We start from the raw sequence: 7,073 nt of genomic DNA, 5'->3' as shown, positions 1-7,073 counted from the left end.
TACTCTCAGCATTCTCCATGTGCCTCAAGTAGCCTATCAATTGTGAAGCGCTTGCAGAACAATGGCTCTATATGGTGGCTAAATCCAATCCGTGGTTTAATTAATTATCCCTCTCAGGTGGTTATATGCTCATATGCACTGACAGGTGATCATTCTGTACTACAAAAAAAATAACATTCATGCAAATAAAATGCAGCCAACAAGTACCTGTGAATGTGATGCAACAGCAGTAAGCTCAGGGAAGTGATTCATTCTGGGAATAATTGCTACTCCAGAAATGCCCACACATAGATACAACACAATAGGTAACCTATAATGGGCTAGAGTAAAATCGTGACTTGATAAGAGGAAGTTTAGTTGCAGACATAGGGAAATAAATATTCCTTGTCTCTTTAAAAAATATTTAGCAGCTTTATTGAAGTTCTTTCCAGGGCCACTAGGTGTATCTCTGCTCCATTTTTCGATCAGCGCATCATCTCTCCAACAGGGACGAGAAGAGACCTCGGCATTTTATCAAGCAAGTGCACCCTGAATCGTGAGGAGCAGATAAAAAAATATTTCAGTTCTTTAGTTTTTATGTCGTTAAGATAAGACCCAGAGCAAATGGTCGTTTCTGATAAAGGAAAGGATTTTGGATTAAAAACACTTGTTCCGGCTAAGGGGGATCCTTTAGTTTGTCTTTATTCTGCGAAATTGTTGGACCGAATTACGACGAAGTATGAAAAGACGAGTTTATAACCTTTGAAGTGAAAAGTCCTATTTTTTCTGGCAAGCTTTCTGTCCCTGATTTTAAAGAGCAATGCACTCTGAAATAACGGGACATGGCACAGAGGAAAATTGTCTGAGGTGACGAGTGGTGGAGATCAAGCCTTATGGTAAATATACATATACGGAAATGTGACAGTTCAAACATGTTATTCGGTCCCAGCTCTTGTGTACTTTTATCAAATGGGGATTTTAAATGCGAGCCTTCGAGTCGAGGTCAGTTGTAAGATATTGGGAAAGAGAGGGGAAAAACAAGTTATAGAATGTCTAAATGTCTCTATTTTCATGCATAATGTGTATATTGTATAGCCTATATAATTTTCCCAGAGTTATGACGAATTTCAATTGGGGATGATGGAATTGTGGCTACATTAAATGATGGAGCATATTTTGCTATACATGCTTGACAATATGCTCCTGTCCAGCTCTCTGGTGTAATCGCTCTGTTGGAAGCTCACACACTCACGTGCCTTTATGTTGAATATGAAAATGTGATTAATCTACTTTCATAAGCGTCAGTTGTGCTGATGCCAGTTGCACAGGTGCTTAGGTCCAAAAATCGCTATCCATTTTAACACCACCAGCAGCCCTGTGAAGAAACCTAACCCTATTCAGTGCAATAAAGAAACGGTAATTCATTTCTCTGCGAATTGGAACATCATCCTCACTTGATGAAGGAAAATTAATTTCCACCCTTAATTGAAATTAATCAGCCAAATGAATTGATATTAATTGACCCATAATTAAGGATATATACCTCACGTTGAGTCGGAATTTCTTAGCCTTAATTAATTAATGTCAATGGTATGTTTATAGACGACTGAATAGACAATTAAAACTCTCAGATGGTGGGTAAACATTTTATGCTATGAAGAACTGAATGTATTATACAGTAAATCGAGTAGGCGACGTTTGATGGGAAAGTTCAACACTATTGGCTATAGGCACAGGGCACCAGAAAACTGGATAAATGCGGTATTTATGTGCGCTCAATTCATAGCCCACAGACAGGACTAGCTACTCATGGCAGTAAAAGACTGGATTAGTTTATTTGGTTTGGCTAATAGTCGTTAATGACATTATCTACAATATGGATGTTTAATGCATGTTTGATATGGGGGATAAATTCACCAGTTATCATTCTGTGATTTTCAAGCTATTAGTCATTGAATTACATCGGTTGCGATATGCATAAGAGGGCATTTATCATATAGGCTCCTATACAGTGCGCTCTGGCATGGTGCTGTTAATTACAGTTTTATTGACACGAACACTGCATGTTGTGTGGTTTTAGCCACATTGGACTTTGCACCTGTAAAAGCTCATAAAATGAGGTAGTAGCTAGAACTACCCAATCAAATCGCACACAATATTAGAGTCAAGGACACAGTTGAATGTGATTTGAAATAGAGAGCCATGTGATTGGCCTCTATTGTAACGCAGGCACAAAAAATGATCTATTAGGCCTACTGATTTGTGAGATCAACTAGTAAAATATTAGCCTCGTTCCGAACAACTTTAACATTAAAAGTCAAAATCAAAATTGTTCATATAAATGTTAATTTAAATGACTAGTTGCGGGATGAAGCTAAATAAAGATATGATCGTGACTCACTCAGCTTAACTAAAATGTATGGTAGGAGCCAAATTGATTTGAAACAAAGGGACACAATGTTGCTAATGCCTAGGCTACTGTTAATGTATTTATATATAATTTTTTTTTACATCTGCAGCATCTAGGTGCAGTAGTTCATACCCCAAAAAGTCTCAAACCATTGATCTATTGTCAAGCCAGTAGCCTGAAAGGTTAGAGCTTCTTACAGTAATCTACCTTCTTTCCTTTAGCTCCTGGCAGCCTCCAACTCAGCTACCCACTCTGTACATGGGAGGGAGCTAGTTCATAAATAATGGAATTGTTGACTTCTGCGTTCCTGTTGTTTCAGGTGCGTTACTTTTGAATTATGTGACCGACTTAGTGAACTCACCCTCATCATGTTGGTTGGGAACACTTTCTTTTTCAGTGCATTATGGCACACTGCAACACAGTGCCTACATTAGTGCTAAATCAACAGCCTATGACAAATGAGCATTGATAGCATATTCCATTGTTCAAGTACAGAAAGTAAACTCCAGGTGTCACAATGAATTATTCATCTAATTAAGTATTGCAAAAAAAAAGTCAGATTGCCAAATTGTCATTGGAATAATACTCTTTTCATTACAGTATTGGCAGAGAGCCTCCAACTGTTGCATGTCTTTGTACATAATATTCTCTGTCTGGGCATTTATAAAGTAAGATGACCTTCACCAGTTTTTCTTATATACTACTCTTTTAGATGAAATTGTTTTTTTTTTAATGAGCAAAATATTTTCCCTTTACAGCTTGCATGGACAGTACTGGCACATAATCACAGTCAGTCAGTGTGGCTTTTAATTTCAGATAATAATTCCACAAGCTAATAGACATGTAGGAAGCACACCTGTAATGGGATTGTGTATTGCCTTACTATAACCCTGTAAGGATCCAAAGGGGAATTCTGTGAAGAAATGAAGGAATATGGTTTGTGAGTACAGTATACAGCAGTACTATCTTTTGCTATGGGATGGAGACTATGGAAGATATCTGCTACCCTTTCCTCATTAGATGATTGCTGTGGAGGTTTCTGTTACAAGTTCTGACATGGTGTTGTTTAATTTGGGGCCATTTTGGAACTGTCTGCATATTGAGCAAATTTTCTAGCATGGGCTCCAAATGGCCCCTCTGAAGAGGGCTTTGTGAGTGTCCTGTGACATGGATGGTGTTTGGGATTTGCCATGGTAGGTGGTTTTTCATGTAAACTAGCCATTTGCTGGTTATTTAGCCCTACAGTCTTTCTTCAGCTCAAGTGGACTGATCACTGATGTCCTCCTCTTGTCAACATGAGAGCTGAGCTTAATGGTCATTTGCTGTGTTTTTGGTCAGTTCATTGTGTCTGACTGATCTGAGGTGGGAAATGGGTGCAGCGAGAGCCTCAGCCCTGACAGGGAGCACAGCAGGCTCTGGGAAATTGGGTATTAATCAGGTCTAAAGTGTGTGTACCCAATGGAGGGACGCTGCAGCACCCCATCTAATGGGTGTACAGAGGCACAGAGCTCTCCTGTGGGACCTGACCCAACCCTCTGGTCGGATGACTCAGGTTCTCACCTGAGGGCACCCAGTCCTTTTACACTTCTTTTGTCCATTTCCTAGAGAAAACCAAAACACATAAAGTGAAACACAGTATGTGCCAGGGACTCAAAGTGCAAGACAAATCTAAACGGCCTTAATGGACTTTTTTTCTGTGTTCCTGTGAGGAGTGCAGTTTTTGCTTGCTGCTCGCTTCCTCTCGTCTGTATTCCACTTCCCACCTATCCACAGCTGCTGGAGTGAAAGGACGTCTCAGCCAGTCGATCAGAGTCCTGTAGCTCTAAAGGTGAGAGAGAGCTGGGCCACAGCAGCACAGCAACACTTTCCAATTCAGTAGGCTCTGTGTTTTCACAATAACACCTGTCCTTCCACTCAGGGGGGTGGCTTTTAAAGCCAGACCAGAGCAAAGTGAAAAAATATTGGATTCATATAGAGAATAAACACCAGAAACGCCCCACTGACGTTTTGACTCATTTATATCTTTTAAAGAAAGTTTTGCCCTCTATTTGTGCCCATTAAGAAACCAAACCCAAGTTTGAGTCCCACCAGGGGAAACTAGCTGAGTGTAGGTTCCGTGTTTACTCTCCCCAGCTAGCAGGCTTGGCCCTTGAGGGCATTCCAGTCCCTTATGAGTTCTGCAGGAGCTAACTGACTAATTATTGCTTTGATGTAAACCAATTTGAGGGGGCCCCCTGGATCCTAGGGGTGGGCTAAAGTGGAGCCGTAAGACCTGTCTGCCCCATGAGAGCAGGGCTGGGGAGAAAACGCCACATTTGGAAAATATTATCTAATAGTGGAGTTGATAATTTTTCAAGTATGATAATGACTTTCCCACGCATCCTCCTAACCAGGCCTGTTCTCTGTGCCCTGCAGTGAGAGAGTGGGAGGTAGTGTTTCTCACTGAGCACAGGGACTCTCGGAGAGAAGGCAGGAAGCTTTTCCATTTTTCCATTTTTCACGCCAACCTGGTACTTCAGCTGTGACCCCTGGCAAGAAGGCACAAAGATGGCATCCAGGTGAACCTAGTGGAGGGAAAAAAACAGATGCCCTCCCACACAACCATCCAGCCATGCTGCATAAATGTAGTCAAATCATGCTTTCTAAATACAGGCTCTAACAAGGGCTGTGATCAGCTGATCACTGCCACCTCTACTCGCTTCCTGCCCCTGTCTTTATCCATTGATTGTGTTATCAATGTTTATTCAACTTGTATTCTCTTTTCTTGCATTGTTTTGTTTGGCTATTCTTGCTTCAGTTTGTTCAGTGTCTTGACACCCACGTGAAATGCACTTAAATATAAACTTGATTTGAGAGATTTGACCTGATTTGCTAAGTAGAAGCACCCATGAAGCTGTCCAGTTATGATCCTGTTTATCATCTTGGTAAACAGTGTAATGTGGGGATGTGAGGCCAGAGGAGGAGGCTTCCTTGAGGGGGCTAATTAAGGGTAAGGGGGTAAAGTAGAGAGTAGTGTAGGGAGTAGTGTAGGCTGAATTGTGCATTGTGATGCAGGACTTGGCCGGAGCCGCTGCAGACTCTGGGAGTAGAGCTGGATGAATAATGCACAGCCACGTCACCCCTGTCGTCATGCACCTCAGTGTTCCGCCACGAGCTGCAGGCGTATGCTGGGCACCATACACCGTGTGTTTCTCTGTGTGTGTGTGTGTGTGTGTGTATGTGTGCAGTTTGTGTGCAGTGTGTGTGTGCAGTGTGAAGAGCTCACGGCTTGCCGTTACAGTTTTAACTCCTCCATGTTCCCAGTACTCCAGAGCACTGAGGGGCCATCAGAGTTGATGTGACATGACAGCACACGAAAACCTGCTACAGTCAGAGGGACGTAAGCAGTAATTGAGTAAATCATGAAATTTGTTAAGTGTCATTAGCCATAATTAAGAAGGTAGTAATGATGGAAAACCAAAATGGTGGATACTACTACTTTTATTAGTGATTCTACTACAATGGCTGCTACCAAATGTAATTGGTGATATTATTGGTATCAGCGTTCTATAATTTTTTATTAGTAGCACACATAGTGGTGGTGGTCATTTGTAATATGATCATAATTGTTTCTTAATCATCATTTCCTTATGGATTTACTATAGATTGTAGATTTCTTATTATTAATGCGTGGATACTGGACTTATTCATCAGTCTTTATTAATAACCCCAGTCCTGGGATTTCCCCCAGTTTGGAGACAGGCCTCAGTGGAGCTGCTGTAGTCAAGTCTAGTTACCCACTTCCTCACAACGTGACTGACATGTTTTACTAAAGGGTGGTGGTGATACAATGGGCATTGTCACAAACGGTGCTCAATTTGTTATGAGTACAGAGGAGGCTTCCAACACGTGTTCTTAATTCACAGCGACATCCTACTGTCACACCGCAAAGTCCCTAAATCACACTCTAGCCATGGCGGACCTGCTGGCTAAGCATATCCACTGAAATAGTCATAAGCAGCCGACTATAAATTCTCCAAAAGCCTTTATTGGAGGTGAAATGAGATCATTAAGGTCAGTGGGAGCTCGCATGGATGTAAACCACACAGTGATGGACGATTTAGTCTGTTGACTGACTGCCACCATAACTCTGCTTTGTGCCCCTATGTTCTCTATTTTTGACAGCTTGGGCTCAAATAATAGGCCGTTTGTTTTCCAGAGTACACCTCTATATAATCGGAGACCTTCCAGTGGCTCCTATGGGGAAACATTTCCTGAACCTCATTAAACGCTCTTCATCTACCATCGTCTCTCAGTCTATGTACTGTATGCCTTTTCTGTGGTATTTTGCCACTCCGTAGACCCATCAGTATGTTAATAGGGTAATAAATAATGTGGTGATGATGTATTGTGATGCATCAGGTATAGATTGTCTATATGTTGGACATAAAATCAAGTCATAACATTGCTTCCCATTGCAAAGCTTCCCGTTTCAGCATTGACACTTGGCTGCAGTGTCCCTGAGCATGTTAGTGATTCGACTCACACTGGGACAAGTTCCTGCAGGGGATCTGCACGATGCATGCTTCTCCATGTACTCTGGGAACCAACAACAAACTAACAACATAGAAATAAACGTAGTTGGAAAAACAGGATAATACATGAGTGACTCCACATGCAAAATAAATGGCAAGGTTGATTTCAT

The 7,073-nt window shown here is 41.5% G+C and overlaps 1 protein-coding gene across 4 annotated transcripts in view; it reads left to right on the top strand.

Annotated features, from left to right (window-relative positions):
• Positions 1-496: 496 nt before the first annotated feature.
• The window catches only part of nlgn1 (neuroligin 1), a 280,512-nt gene continuing 273,935 nt past the window's right edge, over positions 497-7,073 (top strand). For 3 of the 4 annotated variants that reach the window (XM_041839275.1, XM_041839274.1, XM_041839273.1), the window contains exons 1-2: positions 497-875; positions 2,611-2,708. The gene's annotated coding sequence lies outside the window, so the exon portion shown is untranslated. The remainder of the gene's footprint in view (positions 876-2,610; positions 2,709-7,073) is intronic. The other variant, XM_041839271.1, reaches the window with a different exon arrangement.

The sequence above is a fragment of the Coregonus clupeaformis genome, chromosome 20 (genome assembly GCF_020615455.1).
Source record: "Coregonus clupeaformis isolate EN_2021a chromosome 20, ASM2061545v1, whole genome shotgun sequence".
Lineage (NCBI taxonomy): Eukaryota > Metazoa > Chordata > Actinopteri > Salmoniformes > Salmonidae > Coregonus > Coregonus clupeaformis.
This window is presented reverse-complemented; position numbering and strand designations above follow the sequence as displayed.